Source organism: Ornithodoros turicata, chromosome 1, assembly GCF_037126465.1.
Source record: "Ornithodoros turicata isolate Travis chromosome 1, ASM3712646v1, whole genome shotgun sequence".
NCBI lineage: Eukaryota > Metazoa > Arthropoda > Arachnida > Ixodida > Argasidae > Ornithodoros > Ornithodoros turicata.
Window position 1 is genome coordinate 151,040,888 of NC_088201.1, and position 18,836 is coordinate 151,059,723.

The window sequence follows — 18,836 nt, forward strand, 5'->3', positions numbered from 1 at the left end:
CTGATCTTCTCCTTCACTAGTGCTGTCACGAATGATGTCCTGCTTTACACCTTTTCTGAGTTCCACGAATTCCAGTAAGTCTGCACAGTCGCTAATATTGTAGCTGCCTTTTCTACTCGGACGGAAATACTGTGACAGCATGATCAGTCTCAAAGTGAGCTTGAACTCCAGTGGTCGAGGAACCGGGTTCTTCGCTCGAACACAAGAAAAGAGGTTCTCGAGAGCGTCCTGACTTAGCCTACCCAGCATTACAAGTTTAAAGTTCTGCTGCTTGAGTAGGAAAGACTGTAGGGCAATTGCACTGTATGTTGACACCGTTACACCAGCCTGCACTGGTTTAAAGCAGCTGCTCTGGTTTTCTTTCTGAATCGTGATGGTTGACATCAGTCCTGCAAACTTATCCAAGAAGGCCAGAGCATCTCTGTGCTCGTTCTGTTTTAGTTCACTCATGCCGGTGGTAATTGACCTCGACGACATCAATGTGAACCACTTGTCAACCTGCTCCAGAAACCAAGCTGTGCTGAGGGCTTTTTCCCAAGCAGGTCAAGGTTAACGAGAACCCTAATTGCTGCTGCAACGGCATGGTTTAACACTGCCACTGCAGAGGCAACGTTCACCTTCTCGTGGTGGCTTGGGTCCAGGTAGCGCAACTTCAGGTGGGGCGCCAGTTTTAAGTCACGTGCAGCGTCAATCTCTGCAACACGTCTGATGTGTCGTATTGAGACCTAGAGAGAAAGTGCCATTTGCAATGCCATGGTTCAGTGGGTCCGTGAGTGTACTCACCTCATCAGTTGGGAGGTTTTCAGCTTTTACAACATCCATTGGCAGGCGGATATGATGTCCCCTCACGAGACGGCCACGAATGTTCTTCAGGACATGTGGAGGATCAGCCAAAAAGTACAGCTTTCGCTGATTGTCACAAGGGTGGGAGCAGGATACATTAGCACCCAAATTCTTGCTAGCTCCTATGCCACAGAGCTTCCAAAGCGCCTTGTTGCTGGGGCCCATCTGATATCACAGCGTCGACACTCGCTCAAACTGCTTCACATTTGTTGATGACTTGGAAGACGAAATCCTTCAAGAAGGTTCCGTCAATCGTTCACTGGGAACTTGCCAGCAACAAACAAACCTGACAAATGATATGCAATGACTTGCTTCCACCGAGATGAAAGTCCTGCTAACATGATAACAAGACCATGCGTTGCCACAGACGGATCTTTAGCGGCATGGTTCGCCAGTGATACCGTTGCCTGCCCAATGACGACTTTTTGCGTCGGGTCAAAATCAAGGCCTGGAGTTAGTTGCATCTCATCAAGGAGGACAACACAACGTCGTTCCTGAGGACGCATTTGTTCCAGCTTGACCTTCTGAGCTGGTAGAAGCTCTTCCAGAATACCCAGGAGAAGCACGACAAAGACACCATCAAGAACAACTGTAATTTACTGTTTTAGTCATGTACCTGGTCCAAACTTCACGTTTTCAGTCTTCCTTTGCAACGTTCGTTCAGAAGGAAGCGGCATGAGGTGCTCCTTCACGAACTCATAGCCTCCACGGCGACACGCGAGTCGTGCCTTTAGTGCCTTGAGCAGTGTTGCCTCGTCCCAACTGTGAACAAAAATTGCAGCTTGAACCCTGGTTCTACACTTCTGAAACACTGAGGGGGAGAATGAGGATAAATGTTGTACCGATTAGCTCGTGAGTCTGTATTTTTCAACACTTCGAATCTGGTCTGAGGACAGGAATGTCCTTGGGTCCTCTGGAAAGGGATCAAGATAATGAAAATTGTTGTACCGCCACACGAAGGGGTTAGAATAGGAAAGGTGGGAAGGTGCTCACTCTCCAGGGTTTCCATTTTCTTTTTCATTTGGCGGACTTTCTTTAGAACACTACTGAGACGCCGTCGCAAGTCAACGATTTGAAGCTCGTGCTCGCATGGTTGCCCACCACAGAATAGCCGTTCATGACTTGGGGGCACATAGCCATCTTCGGCCGAAACTGTCGACGAGTTCAGTGACAACGATGAGTCATCTTTGTCGGCACTAGCGGATGTAGTGTCGACGAGCAGTATGTGCTCCACTTCCGTTGAAGCAGCTGTAAAGCTAGCTTTTGAATGGAAGAAAAGCAGGGAAGGAAATGTTCATTGCGGCTCATTCCATAATGATAACAATCTCTTACCGCTGGTGGGGGCAGTGGCTGCACAAACAGCTGGAAGCCTCTGAAGCTCGTCTTGTGTTGCAAAGAGATCCAATAGTCTTACATGCGGTTCATTCCCCATAATGATAATAATTTCTCACCGCTGGTGGAGACGGTGGCCGCACAAACAACAGGAAGCTGCTGAAGCAACTCGTCTTCCGCTGCAAAGAGATCCAAATAGTTTTACATGCGGTTCATTCCATAGGGATGATAATTTCTTACCGTTGGTGGGGACGGTGACTTCCGTGACTTCTTGTAGTGTAAGAGGCTCCTCAACCATAAAGGGACATGCTGTAAGACAATATTGTTCACATTAAGCATGTTGCGGTGTGAGAGGTTGCATGCTTCTTACCATCATGTGACGATGAAACGTCATCCATCCGTTCAAGGTGGTAACAGACCACCATTCTCTGTGCTGGCTGGCTGGTTTAAGGGACCCCTCAGGACGCCTAGCGAGATGGAGCCTCCGATTACAGGAGTATGACGTAACCGGCACTTACAAGTCAGGAAGAAAACACAACGACTGTCCCGAGCACCACTCCAGCGACAGGACAACAGCCTCGAGGACGACGACGCCTTCCTCGGTCTAATGAGCGCGACTACCATGTCTACCAAGCAGTATAACGACCCCGAGTTGAAGACACTTGTCGACTATCTGCAGGGCCGCGCCGACAATGTTCCTCCCATCTTCAGAAGATCACTCCCAAGTTTTCCCTACGTAATGGAATTCTCTACAAAGAAAACCACGCACCACAAGGCGCTACGTGGCTTCTCGTTATGCCTGGGGACATGCGCACCGAGATTCTGGAATCCTGCCACCACGAACCGTCATCAGGTCATTTGGGATACAGCCGGACACTGGCCCGTATAAGGGAAAAGTACTACTGGCCAAAACTGGCCAAAACCGTACACCACTACGTAAGGACGTGCCGGGAATGCCAACGGCGAAAAACGCCGCCGGTACGACCTTCTTAATACGTACCTTCAGCCAATCGCACCGCCGTCGGCGCCGTTCGAGCAGATTGGGATGGATCTACTCGGGCCCTTCCCACGTTCGTCTTCCGGAAATCGTTGGATAATCGTCGCCACCGACTACCTGACACGCTATGCTGAGACTAAGGCACTTCCACAGGGCACAGCAACAGAAGTGGCGAAGTTCTTCATCGAGAACATCGTACTACGGCACGGAGCTCCGACCGCCTTAATCACCGATAGGGGAACGGCATTTACAAGCAGGCTAACACAAGAAATCCTTCGACTCAGCCACACCGCTCACCGGAGGACAACGGCGTACCATCCGCAGACGAACGGGCTCACCGAACGTCTAAACAAAACCCTTGCCGACATGATTTCGATGTACGTCCACGTCGAGCACAAGACATGGGACGAAATACTGCCTTACGTCAGGTTCGCCTATAACACGGCTGTCCAGGAAACAACGGGATTCACACGTCACGTCACGTTCCGCCTTGCACACGGCCATGACGCATCGACTATGCTGGACGCGATGCTGCCCCACGAACCCAGTGATGTGGAAAACGACGCTCTGGACTTCACACAGCTAGCAGAAGAATCCCGCCAGCTGGTCAGACTACGGATTGGTCAACAACAACGCGTCGATGAAAGAAGATACAATTTGCGCCGACGAGACGTACGCTTCAGTCCAGGCGACTTGGTATGGGTTTGGACGCCGATTCGACGACGAGGCCTGAGCGAGAAGCTACTGAAGCGGTACTTCGGTCCCTACAACGTACTTCGACGCATTGGAGACCTGGATTACGAAGTGGTACCTGAGGGGAGCGTTCCCTCTCGACGACCCCCGAGGACTGAAATAGTTCACGTCGTTCGACTCAAGCCGTACTACAGCAGGTAGCGCTGAAGACTGGCTGGAAGGAAACAACATGAAAAAAAAAAAAAGAAGGAGAAGAAACGGCATCGAGACGATGCCCCGCGTCTACGGAGGGGGCAATGCCACGAATCATCATTGCGAATCTTCCAGGGCAGGCACGAAACGGTACATCTCATCCCGGCGCATGCTGAAGAAGAAGCAAGAAGCTTCCAGACACATCGCCTGCTCTCTGGCAAACGCACGTGCTGTTTCTAGACTTTTCGGCGCGACGCTTAAATGCTTGTGCGCTCCAAGCTGGAGCATTCATTCTTTGGACTCAGTTGTGTTCAGAGAGCTATCACTCTTGTGTTTTGCTACCAAGTAGTCTAATAAACCGTTCGCTGTTTATTCAACGACTCGCCGACCCATTTCGCTTCGTGACAATATACTGCTAATGAGATGAAATACACATACCTGCAAAGCCTCGAATGTCCTGTTCACGATTCGAAGCCACGCCTCGAGACGTTGACCATCTCACTTTACTAGGAGAAACCTGAAGAGCGTATGGCCTTCCGCTGTGCTGTTTTTTCAGTAAAGAGCCGCGCAACACGGCATTTCGCGGACTACTAAGTCTTAAAAACGCATACAAAATGGCGAAATCACGGCAGCAGCTTCGAGCAACAAAAAGGCAGCGTCCACGGCTATGCACACGGCACGCACCAGGTCACGTGATCTCTCAGAGCGAATGGGCGCCCGGAGCGGAATCTTGAATAGGGGAAAAGCGTGTCGATACTGTAAGCGCAAGCTTATATAGTGACTGTAAGAGCGGCAATATTCCCCTCGTGTCCTCGGGTGATATTAAACTGTCGTTTTCAGTGTCCACATGTTATTGTGATTTCGCGTGTTCTTGGCTCTTAGAGCAAGCCCGGAGCTTCAAGTGCCTCTGAGGTTACCCTTACCATACGTGGCCGTCGATTCGGGCCGGCTGACGTGATGATGACGAAAGCAACAGAAATGTACAAATGGAAACGGTTGTTGTTAGTCCTGACAGGCACCCGCAATGGGTGACTGTGTGAGTAAACCCTTGCTCGTACCCATTTCCCCACTTGGATGTTTTTATAGATGTGAGCGTTCGGTTCGTAATAAACAGTTGCTGTGCGAGTTCAATTTCTTCTTCTTCTTCCACGCACCTGTTCCAGCGCTCAGGATGACGGTGAGCAGATGTGTGGCCACAGGATACCCACCACACTACACGTTTTCTCGCTCATTTAATCAATTGGTCACTCAATGTAGTTCAAGTGCTACACAATTTAATCCACCAGTGAACCAAATTAATCCAAATTGCAACCAATTTAATGCAAGCGCTACGAATTTAAGTCAAGCAGCACGTATAAACTGTGTATTCAGTCATAGACATTGTCACGACTAAGACTTTCATGATTTCGCCAATTATGGTGGGTTTGACTGCTGACACGGCAGCCATGCAGACGTGCGAAAGGTAACAGAGTCAAAGAAGGTCACATGTTTTAACTGCAGAGTCTGCCGCTATGCCGCTAAGGTATGACAACAAGCGTAGCGCCTCTTGCCATCGCGTCAAGTATGTCTTTACAAGTACGGAAGTGATGCACAGATACTGCCGTTTTGTATTTGCAAACACATTTACGTATTCGGTTCAACTTAGGTTCAATCCAGGGTGCTACAATGGTAACACACACACACACACAAAAAATGGCGAACACTCTCGTTTCAATGCGCTAAAGCTTTAGGTCGAGCTCATCATTGTTTCAAATCAATACGAGAAGTGCGTGAGGAAAGAATATACGACCCATGGGTGTTTCTTTCCGTACTTCTGTGAATAAGCTATAAGCTGTGGATGGCTCAGATACCGCTCAGGTATCTGGAACAAAAGCGAGGTGGAAAAACTAAGAGGCGCGTCTCCTATTTTTTCCTCTTTTCCGCCACACTTTGTAGTGGATATTTTCGCAATCATTTTACAATTTCCAGACAATCGCTGGATTTTCAATGAGTAGATATGCGCGTAATCTACGTTCTGAGTACCACACTCTCTCTCCCTTCTTTTCGTTTTACAAGAAACAATTACGATTTTACGCCTTTCCTCGTCACCTCTTTCATGAACGGGTGATCCCACCTCAACTCAGGCAAGGTGGTCCGGGCACCATGAGTAATTTTTGTTTAAAAAATATATGTTGTAGCCTGGGGGGCTCGGATTCAGAAGGAACATCAGCATTTTTTCGCTAGTTTTCGTAGTTCCAGAGAAGAAAAAAAAAATGACAGAACCGACGCGATTTCAGGCATAGCGATTTTGGCATTCAATATCTTTCGAACGAACGCGTTCACGGCTTTGCATTTTTTTGCATGGCTTCTCGTGCTTGGATTCCGGTGGTGGTTTTGTTATTTTGCAGCATTTTTGCAAATTTGGTGGCGACGACGAAAATCCTCATGTTCTTGCGGCTATTACGGCACTTGTGCACACACCAGTGAAACGAGAAAGGTATTATGGTAAAGCAGAGAATAAAGCTCTATAATTCCATATCAAAAGCTAGGGGTCTGGGCCAGGTTGCTGTCAGGCATGGAGGCGGCTCAACGCGTGACATATGAAAAAACGAAGATTTTGAACGCTCATACCTTAGAAACCCCACCTAGAAAGTTCTTCAGACATCGTAGGCGCATGCTTCCGCATATGATATTTGAGTGCACAGAAAATCAAAGGTTTTTTCGTTGGCCAATGAAAGTTAGGTCGTGCAAAAGTTTCAGTGTGTGACCCTGGTGCGTGTAATGATAATGGAAGCGCTGGAAGAAGTTCATTGGTCGGTATTCGCGTGTTTCGTGACACAGCGAACCGTTGTACCCTAGGACATGTCCCTCAGTCCAGAGCTATTTTTAGGGAGAGTTTGGCCATTCTCTGATCTTTTGCCGCCTCGTGGGTGGAGCCTATTTTGACGTCAGAGTCGTCGTTGCGACGCCTAAAAAGCCTGAATCCAAGCAGAATCCGCTTAACAGCCATCTGGTGCGCACCATATTGTGTTGTCCGTCAGCTTTGTTGTCGCAATGAATGCAATCTACAGGAATAATCGGCTTATGACCCACAGCCGCCTGTGATAAGGGGGGCTTCGTTGCCAAATTGAAAGAGTTCAAGGACGAAGGGCTTTCGAAGGACAATGTACGCACGTGTCTTCCCTCCTTGCATCGTAAACAACGATCAGCATCAATATGGCGTCGGCGACCGGCTGACAACGGGACAACAATGGAGCACGGCGAGGGAGGTGGCTTAGCCGTGACGTCGCATGACGCGCTTCAAGTTAGGCTCCTCCTAATGGCCAGACTCTCCCTATAAACGGCTCTGCCTCAGTTCCCATGGAAGCACAGACAACGGTTTCTGTGTCCGTCTGCGAATACTTTGCCGTGTCATGAGGCGCCACCGCTGCTAATGAACAGCGAGGAGAGTAACCAGATTGTCGCCACCCGCACTGCAGCCGTATCCGGCTTCAGGTACAAAACCCAAGTTAGTTTGGAGTCACTGCGAGAGTGAGTGATTTCTATGACTGTTGTAGTAGTGATTTCGTTTGTAAGAGTTGTGTTTTGAGAGTGTTTCGACCCCCCGCTGCTTTGCTGACCGTCTTCGCTATGAACATGAAAGTAAGTAAAGACCGTGTCTACTCCGGGAACCACATGGACAGGCATAGAGAGAAGACAGATTTTCAAATTAACTTCGCACGCGTATCTTCGCTGGACGACGCGTTGATGAGGAACGTTCTGACGGCCTGAAGAGTATTGTAACGTGCGCGTGTCGATCGCTTTGCCACAACTGCTAATGTAATCGGTGAAGTGTAAATAAAGAGTGATTCATCTTTGCTGGAATGGTTCAGAGAGATGGATGTAAACATGTAATTTTCATGCGCGTACCGCGCAAACAGTGACACATACACTCAACCAACATTTCTCAAAAACTTCGCCATCGGGCTCTTGGGTATCCTCATGTGGCACTTCTCCTAGCATGATAGCAAGTTTGTTTCAGCTTGAGATCAGCAAGTTATCTTTAGAAACGTTTTAGCAAGCATTTTTGTCAGAAGCTAGTTGGGGAACATGGATAATTTAATGCTGACCTATTAATATGACGCGAACGAAAGGACTTTCCGACCGAGCTTTGCGCTTGTATTGTCATTTGGGTGCTTAACGGTTTGAAGGGAAGGTGCCGAAGAAAAGTACTTACAGTACTCTACAAATTATACAAATTCAAATGTACTTATGTAAAGTACAAGGAGTGAAAAATTTACTTAAACTCTGGGCACTCCAAATACTTCCCATCACTGAATAGAAGCCATTACAAGAGTTCAGAGTTCTTCGCGACATTCTTCTCGACGAAATTTCGGATATGACATCTGCATCTGACATATCATCTACAACATGACATGCCCAAATATGACATCTGTATGTATCTCACTCTCCAACAAAACACTAATCCCCAATTCCGGCTCAAGCTATTCCTTTCCGAGAAGGACGTATTACCTGTCCTGGGGTCAACGTCGCAGACATTGTAATGACCTGCAAGGGCCGCGCTGAGAGACGAGAAGAGCCATAAGTAGAGCGCACCGTTTCTCTTCGAGAACATGTTGACGAATAGCAGCTCTTCATTCGTATCGTACTGCTGCCGCACTGTATTCCAAAGCTTGCCCCCGCGCGTGCACCTGCTGAATGATCAAACATTAAGACTGGCAAGGAGAGGCAGCATTACCTTGCGTTGATAGCGCGATTCATATGGAAGGCTACCCTTTTTGTCATCTCGCATTTCTCAGGAAGCATTTATTAAAGAGTTAATAAATTTTAGATAATTGAATACCCATTTATGAATACCCAATTTTGATAATTGAAGTACCCAGTGTTGAAGTAAATTTTTCACTACTTGTCGAGTAGCTGCAAACTTTCTCTTACAGCACGTTCGCCTGAACGTGTAAGCCACCTGCTGAAATAAACGGCATATATTTTGCTCTGCTCGTTTTTTTTAATGAAAATTCTGTGACGCGTTGGATGTATCTGCTAAAAATTCATAAAAAAAAGAGCGGAGCAAAGTATATGCCGTTTTAGCAAGTGGCTTACACGGCAAGGGGAACATGCTGTAGGAGAGCGTTTGCAACTACAAAATTTACTTAAACACTGGGTACTTCAATTACCAAAGTTGGATTCATAATTGGGTATTCAGTTATCTAAAATTCATTAACTTATTAACATGTTGTCGTTTCTTTCTTCTCCGTAAGTACAGAGAAGAATTCAACGCAACATGTTTTCTTCAACAAATGGTATTAAAAATGATCAAATCCCGTAAATTGATGTCATCGATTCATCGTAGAATGTAGATTTACTCGAGAGTAATGTGTTTGAAGATTGAAAAGCCGTCTAAGGCAAGTCTCACGATACGAAGGAAAGTAATGAGACTGACCAGCACAAGAAAGAATGTATCTTTAAACTAAATGTTTTTAAAGGCCAAATAAAATTCAGCAGCTTGAACCTAACTGCAATACATAATGCAATAATGAAACTCGCGTGAGTGTAGGAAATTTTATAATCACTCGCAGTACGCGCGACGATTACTTGAGCGGTAACAGATGTCAAATATTGAGACAATCGGAGCCCAAAGCCTTGGATTCGAGTGGCCACAAACACAGAAAGTAGATCGCTCAAATCCCAGAGAAATAAAGATAATTGAGTGCTAAGATTGGATCTCCTTAAATCACACTGGATGGCTCGTAGGCACACAGAAATGACAGCTCTCAAATAAATATATCGCGTTAATAGCTGATACGAGCATTTTTGTGTCCTTGCTTTTGCTTGATTACTCTGCAGGTGCATTTTCCCATGGATGTCAAGGGCATCATCGCAGCTGAAGCACACTACAATGACTGATATATTCTATCTGCCTTCGTGTTTGCAAAGACACCAGTGCTTTCACGTACAATGTACTAACAGTCGAGTGCAATAGGGGTGGACGGTATGGGTGTTGACAATGTGCTTCAGTTTCACGAGGCTGTTCAAGACCTTTCACCTACCCACCTACCCCTATTGCATTTGACTTTCAGTACATTGTGCTGCCTGGGACGCTGCGAGCTTGTGACATTGGTGGGTCTTGATGCTAGAGTTCGGCATAATTCGAATATTTCTGATACCGAAGCGAATGCCAGTCGTCGGGCATTTAATCGGAACTACAAATCGAGCATGAAGAAAATTTCGAATATGATACTTCATAGTTTTTTGTTAGTTTTTTTTTCAAACCGAGGACATTCAAATTCAGAATCCGCCCACGTTAACCCGGTGTGTCACACAGATCGCACAAAGCCAGGGTTGCTTCATAGGTAGTCCTGTATCCGACGCACTTATTGCGGAATGAAAGGGGACGCTTTGGAATGGTCTTAGCGCAATGAACTTGGTAAGACCTCCTTAAAGGAGAACTGAGCTGACCCCCCTTTTTTTTCTTTGTCTACGGCATGTACTGCAGCAAATAAAACGAACTGATACAAAATAACGACGAGGGCCGTCGACCTGCAGTGAGCGGGTGCAAATCGTCTTTGCCTGGTACCTTCGAAGGACCCTTCAGGTGGTAAGCCGTGGCGTCGCCTGTTCCCGTGGCATGTGGCTCGTACCGTAGTCTGTGCTGACGGATACAAAGGAAAACATATAAGTAGTAAAGAGAAAATACAAAACAGGAACACACTACTCTAAAAATGGCATGAAGTATGGTAATTGGCACATGCATATCTTGTGGCATTCAATTAGACATTTTTAAAGATTCGTTCACGATTAAAACTCAAGATCTTTTTAGAAAAGCAAGCACCACCTGTGGCACGCAAGGGATCATGGGAACTTAGAGCGTCCTAGAGTATTACAAGATGACCAGAGGCGGGGGTAGAAGAACAACACCATTCCCGGCGTGCACAGCGGAAGCGTCGGCTGGGGTAAACCGTAACCGAAGCAGACGACAGAGTAGTGTCCCTCAAATGTCCCCATGCTGCTTTACGCGCGCGCATGATGGCGCGCGCATCTTTTTAAAATCGTCTATTGATCCACGATATCTTACCATGCAGTAGCACCGACACTGTCAAAAATATATTGCAACGTCGCATTCACAACTGCAGCATACTTAGACTTGTAAGATCAAGCCGCTCCTTCGCACGTCACGCGACGTTGCATGCTTGACCTGTGCTGCTGCACGTCACTGGTCACGTCAGGCTAATAGCATACGTCACCACGTCCCCTCGTTGTGCGATGAGCTTTTTTCACGGTGGGAGGGATTCTTCAAAGGTTTGCGGAACAGAGCCCTCGCTCTGTAGGTCATCTGCAGATTTTTACATACAAACACAGCCAGCTCCTATTTCGTTACCGCAAATTCTTGAAACGAGGGTACTGCGCGCACTTCTGCATTTTCTTTAGTTCATCGGCCCTTATGAGAGTCAATAGTACATTTACAAGGGAGTTGTCGTCTGAATTAGGGTGTCCGGTAAAGTCACCTGCAGGCAGTTGGACCATAGATGGTCGCACAGCTTCGAACAGCTCGTTCTTAGCATTTTTATTTCTAGATCTAATAGACATGCACTATAAGACTGTCCCTTTCACAACAGGTTGACATGTAACCGCATAAACTAAAACGCCAATCGAGAATGACAGTGTCAACTATTACAGAAACTGGTTATTCCATTATTTTTCATTTTTTTAGAATAGCCGACTCGGGTTACTACTACAGGTTCTCCCGTCCATTTTAGTCCAAGTGCCATCTCAAGTAGTCCAGGTGCCATCTAAAATAATCTGATCGCCATTCAATTTAATCCGGGCGTCGTCTGAAAAAATCCAGATGCTTTTAATTTAATCCGGGTGCCATCTGAATTAATCCATGGTGTTTTTAAGCACTATAACCGTGTTCACTCGGGTAACATTTTTGTAGAGTATTTTATTGGAAGAAAGAGTAAAAAAGAAACAGCTGATGGAACTGAAGTGGTGCTGTGTCATGTGGAACATTCGCACGAGGCTGAGATATTGGCTGTTGGAGCGGAAGTACAGCAAACGACGGCACTGGTGCTGTCGTCTGCTACACAATATCTTCTGATTGAACTGTTGGATATTCCGCGCAGTTAGAAGAGCCCTAAAAGGCATGACTCACATAGCAGACGACACAACTGGTGCTGTCGTCTGCTATAGGTTATCTTGTGACTGAACTGCAGGATGTTCCAAGCGGTTAGAAGAACACTGAAAGCCACCACACTCATAGCAGACGACACCACTGGTGCTGTCGTCTGCTACACAATATCTTCTGACTGAACCGTTGGATATTCCGCGTGGCAGCAGAACGCGAAAAGGTATGATGCTCATAGCAGACGACACCAGTGTTGCTGTCGTCTGCGAAGGAATATCTTGTGACAATATCTTAGTCATAAGATATTCCATAGCAGACAACAGGACCAATGGTGTCGTCTGCAATGTGAGTCATGCATTTTGTGCTCTTCTAACCGCGTGGAATATCCTGCAGCTCAGTGAGAAGACGTTCTGTAGCAGACGACAGCAACAGTGGTGTCGTCTGCTATGTGAGCCATGCCTGTTCGCGCTATTCTAATTGCGCGAAATATTCAGCAGTTCAGTCAGAAGATATTCTGTAGCAGACGACAGTACCAGAGGTGTCGTCTGCCATAGGAGTCATGCCTTTTCGTGCTCTTCTAACCGTGTGCAATATCCTGCAGCTCAGTCAGAAGATATTCTGTTGCAGACGACATGACCAATGGTGTCGTATGCTGTGCTTGTGCTTTACCACTCCATATCTCGGTTCCGTGCGAATGCTCAACATAAGACGCAGTATAATTTAAGTCCTGTCAGCAGCTTTTACTTTTCCCTCCACTACGTGTCTGTAGAATATTCTGCGGCGATATCCCTCGTGTGAGTGCTCAAAAACACCGTGGATTAATTCAGATGGCGCCCGGATTAAATGGAATGCCGCTCGGATTATTTCAGATGGCACTTGGACTAAAATGGACGGGAAAACCTGTAGTATTACTCGTATAATTCATACAAGTATTAGTATTTTGCATTATAATACCTCAAATGAATTGTATTAGTATTATAATACTGATTCCTGGGAAGTATTATGCATTTCTATAAATATCAGTATTACTGCCCACCCCTGCTATGCCATAGACGGTTAAAGAACGGAACACTTCCTCTGAACTGGACTTAAATTACGAATAATTTTCTTATGTATTTCATCTGGGCCTCTTGCCGATGACTGTTCAGGACCCTCTGTAGTTCTGAACGATTTAAGTTTGTGTTATATGTAGAGCCTGATATGTTCGAGTTTTATTGTTTTCAGAATTCGGCGGGTAAAAATCGCGTGTTATCTGATGATCAGGAAAGCATGGTGGAATGGGGTGAAATGCCTTTATTTGCATTTTTTTGGTGAAATACAGCTCATCGTTCTTGCTCACAGTGACACAGGAACCCGGCAAAATTTACATGGCTAGACCTTTAAGGCAAGCGCATCACCCCTCGAGGCCTCTATGGGAATCCCCATAGGCTTTTCAAACTGTTTTGCGCCATTGTAGAACGTGAAAAAAAAATGTACAAGTATCCGATTGGCCCAACGCTAGAGGTCACGTGAGTTTTTCCGGACAATAGAAATATACTACACCTTAACCCCACTGGCGCAACGGTCAGTGTTCAAACTAGTTGGCCCGCGTTCAGTGTGTTGTTGGGAGCTCAAGCTCGCTACAGAAGTGTGTCGAAGTTGGGTAAGTTTATTTTTTGCCCAGCGTCTCGCGTATTTTTCGTTGTGATCCTTAGGTCAACGAGGCTGTTCTGGCATCTTGTCCAATTTAATGAACAATTGCATTAAGCGTAATCACAAGCCCTGTTGTGGCGTCCCTTCAGGTTTCAGGGGTGAGTTTTGTTTCTTCCCAAAGAAGATACGCGGTCTTCAGGACGTCCCCACAGTGTCATCGTGTCCTCGTCCTTCGAGATTATCCTCAGGACGTCCTGAGGACCTTTTGGACCTGAGGACACTCTCGGGCTGTCCGTGAAGAGTCATTCTGGTACGCCCTGTGCCCGTAGATGTGGGTAGCTAGCGGGACGAGCAATATTACTTTATTTAGTTTACCTGTTCAGACTTTCTAAACACATGTGTTTCCTTTTTGGGTCGATCCTGGGACCTGATTAACATTTTTCTGAAATAAAGGGTGGTCCAGGGTAAAATTATCTGCATCTAAAAAGGATGACTGTCTATGATAAATGGAGCGCATTACTTGTGGAATGGAGAGAAACGCGCGATTCTGTCGCACTGCTTTTGACTTTCAATGCTCCTACCTGAACATATCAAACCAAAAGGAGTAAGAAACATAGATTTTGCATTGATGTGGACCTAATATTTCAATCGATTCCTCACTTTGAGTATTCTTTCTTTGCGTAATCGAAAGAAACATGGATAGCTCACCCTTCGTTTTGTGTCACAGGCGAGCAGGACTCTTGAATGTACGGAATAAGCAATAAACAGGGTCTGTTTCGGCTGCGGAAGAGAATTGTAGTACCTTTCGGAGTGGGTTTCTCGGACTTCGTGCCCCTGACAAGATTTTTTTTGCGTGTTTTATATTTCTCTCTGCTTTCTCTTTAAACCGCTGCCCTCGTTGTCCATTATCAATTGTACAAGAAGCAAACAGTGAGATTGTATTGCGGAAGTTAATCAAGATGTATGGAAAAAGAGAAGTTATCAGGTCAGCGTCTGGTTTCGTATAAATTATACGCAGAAAAATGAGGTACAGGTGGGTGCAGGTGAAGTCGTCCTCACAAGGTCCTGCGAGTGTTCCAGGTTGACACCCTAACGATGTGCAGGTGATATGAGCGGGAGTCCCACTTTAACACGGAGGTAACACTGGGAGGACCAGTTCCTGAGGACTTCATCGTCGTCCGGGGTTGACATCCCGGGGACGATCGCAGGACGTTTCTGTGTTGTTGGGGTTTCCTGTCCTTCGCTTCCAGATTTGTGCCTGCTTGTGTACACTGTCACAGAGTCGCGTACGATAGAGCTGTGGAGCACAAAAGCTGAATCTCTTTCTCAACAGAATGTGGTCGCGTATGAGTGCCGAACACAATGGAGATGTGGGACTCACCCAAATGTGTGTTAGTAATATCCAGTCGTACGGTCACGTTCAATGCTGTCTGTTTAACGTGGTTGCAACGAACAATATGGAGATTTGGGGCATGTGTTTCAACACTCAATCGTTTGAATACGTTGTTGGGGCGACTACTTCTTGGCCCCTTCATGTCTTTATTATTTTATAGTATCTTGCACTGTCATGGAATGAAGGTGATGGATACAACGCTTGTCCTTTGAGCCATTTGTTGGCTCTTCAGCTCAGGTAGAGGTACGATCTCATTTTAGGTAAACAAAGACCGTTACCTTTTCAGATCTGACAGTGTTGTTCAATACCCCTTGTTTTCTATGTTCCCGCTAATCTGACTCTGCTCTCATACCCTGTGCAGTTGTCACTAGTCTGTGCTGCCTGTGTTGAGGTAAATTATGGGTTCAGTGAACATTTTGCCAGAGGCAACATAGATAAGATTGTTGCATTTGTTTTTAAAATAGTTCCGCACATTGAGCAGTTCTTTTATTTGGTGCTTGCCGGTTCATGTCTTGGAGGTGACGAATACAACGACTGTCCTGTGAGAAATTTATTGGCACTTCAGCTTACCTGCAGCTATAGTCGCATTTCAGGTAAACGAAAACTGTTACTTTTGCAAATCTGACTGTGCTGTTGTTCAATGTCGCTGAATGTGTATGAGCTGGCTAATCTGACTCTAGTGTGAGTCGCTTGTAAATACTTTGTGTCTAAAGCACATCAGCTACAGTGTGAGGGTCGGAACTGAATCGGATTTATACCATTGATGCCATGTGAGTGCAGGATGCCAGAATGATTATTTTTCAGATTCCGTCACACGTCTTTTTTTGGCATGTGCACATTTTGATTTGCAGAGTACGATGTGTAAAGTCACATTCTTTTTAGTAACTTCAACGTCAGTGATCCCGGCATGCTTAGCACTGCCTCGAAGATTGGTCACTTGCGTTGTAACAAGGCAGGAGGAAGTCTGTAAACTACTTCAGCTTCTCATCTTTCAACCCATGATCCATGCGGTGTCAAAATCAATAAAAATAATGCATAGACTACTACACAAGGTACCTAGGTACGATTACCTGATGTCGTCCATTGTCTAATTTTTCCATGGTGCTTGCCAGTGTATAGAAAAAAGGTTCGTTTTCGAATCAGCAGTCCGGAGGCAAACGGGCTCTGCGCAAGCAAAATACGGTCCGACTTGTACGGATGGTGATCTACTTCACACTTGCAAAGTGCCTGAGTAAAAAATATGCATAAATTTTACTTCTGCAGCACACAAGCTGCATCCAATATTTTACCACACTACCGTGACACCTACCACCCTTACCCTTACCACCCCACACGTGAAAAGTACTGGTTGCCTTTGGAGCAATCAGGGAGCGAGCACCGACCCGAGGACGGAGGCATTGCTTGTATCTACCAGTGATACAAGTACTGCGATATCTGTGCATGTATACTACTATCTACTTCGGAAGAGTACCTAGATTTTTTGGTATGTCATTGTGCAAAAGATGAGAAGTGCTCATGATGTTCGGTAATTTGACCACATGTTTGGAAGTAAATGTTTACCAAATACGTCAAAAGAAATAAATCTTGTACCAATATCCATACTTTATTTGTATTCTGTGCATGAACTACACATACCTGCATGTGCATGTGAGGGACATTTACCTGGATGAACAACTACATGAGATGAATAAAAACAAACAACAAGTGCCAAAACTTAGGTATAATTTGTGCATAATTTTAGACATCATGGCTAATACATGTCTATGTGACGCCTTCGTGGATAGATAAATACTGTCCCATTGTACACGTTTGCTCTAAAAAGGGTCTAAATCTGCTACAATTATCTGGCTATTAGCTGTATTTTAGCGTAACATTAGCAGGGCTGGGGGAAGGCAAGGAGATGAATACAGAGCAATAGAGCTACTTTGTTAGATGTCTAATACACATTCCCAAAGTTTACTTGTAGACGACTTTTAGACTTATACTAGCGCACCATATCTTGCCCTGGCGTTTTCGTTGTCTCCCTTCTTCACTATTTCGAAATCGTTGCACTCGTTAACGCATTCTTCAAGTCTTTTTCGTATACGACCCGCCATCATGTCAAAAGACGAACGTCGCGACGTTAATGCATGAAATGCATAAATGCACATGTTCATCAAGCAAAACCATGAGCAAGTGAAAGTAAAAAGGCGAGTTTCCTTCGTCATGGGGTGGATGACGCGCATACGCAAGGCTCTCGCACGTGGAGGCAGCGTTCACGCATGCACAAACGCTTTGTTTGCGCAGGAAAGTCAACTTACGGGACCGGAGCTGCGACGAACGCTTGTAATGACCGGTAGACATCAGGTTAAACCCGACAGACTGCCGGGCCTTTCGGGGGTAAACTCGTTCACCCGAAAAAGTCAGGCTCTGGTTATATGGTTCATTGTTCTCGTTGTGTGGTTTTATTTTACTTTTGGAGCAGGCTGTTCATGTTTGAAATGTGCTGTTCTGTCACCACAACAACAACCTACACCTAAACCACAACCTAATATAACCCATGCTTTTTGTTCTCCTTTACGTGCATCCCCACAGTCGTCACTACACTAGGGTTTGGTGTGTCAGGGTATTGATGGCGATGTTCTAGCAATGACTTTAACAGCTGCTTCCACTATAGTGTTCACGATTATGTCAATTTCATCATCTATGCTCACGTTAAATTTCATTTAATTGACGTGGTATATAAATGAGCGTGATAGAGACAGGCTCACCACAGCCAGCGCCACCTATAAAGGTGTTCAAGCTAAGAACCACATATCTGGGTGTTTTAGCAGAACTGTGACATATGCTGATTTATCAAACGTAAGGACTACCCTACAATGCCCTCACCTCGAATATGAAATCATTCTTTTGGAACTCGTCGGGAAAGTTATTCGCAGGTAAATACCAGTTACTTGGGTTGCGTCTTCTATTTTCTTTTAATGTTTTCCCAGGATAGTGTGCTCTTTCACCCTCTCAGAGTGTGCTCTTTCACCGTCGTAGTTTTAAAAGATGTGTTTGCGTGGGACACCCTGTACATGTGTATTCAGGCTTTTAGTGCATATTTCGAATATGGTTTGTGCGTAGTTGCATTCATATTTCAATTTCAATTGTATTTCCTTTCGGATGGGAGTGAGTAAGAAGCCAGAAGGCTTTGCGAAGACTCTCCTCCGAAGAATACATCATCCAACAGCATTACACAGAAATTACACAGAAGAAGCACAAGAACAATAGAAATTCACTTAATCCCTGGATATAAAGAAATAGGATATTTCCCGCTTAGAAAACAAGGACGTTTGTACTGACGTACCTATAAGCTGATTAAACAAAGACGCCGACATGTACTGTATTGACTGTTTCTGGTAATTAGTTCTACACATCGGTACATCAAATTGTACAGCTCTGAGGCGATAGGAACAGGAACGTTTCCGAAGATTACACAAATCCAAGAGTTCGGCACGATTATTACGAACACTTAGAGAATACGTTAATGTCAACTTGTAATTAAAAAAAAACTGTGAAATTGGCGCGGTGTTATAGCACCTAGAAAGCTCTCTGCAATGCACAAGAGAACGCGAGCCAGCCATAGTTTTCGAGGCTGTTCCTTGCAGGACAGACAGTACATTTATGTTCCT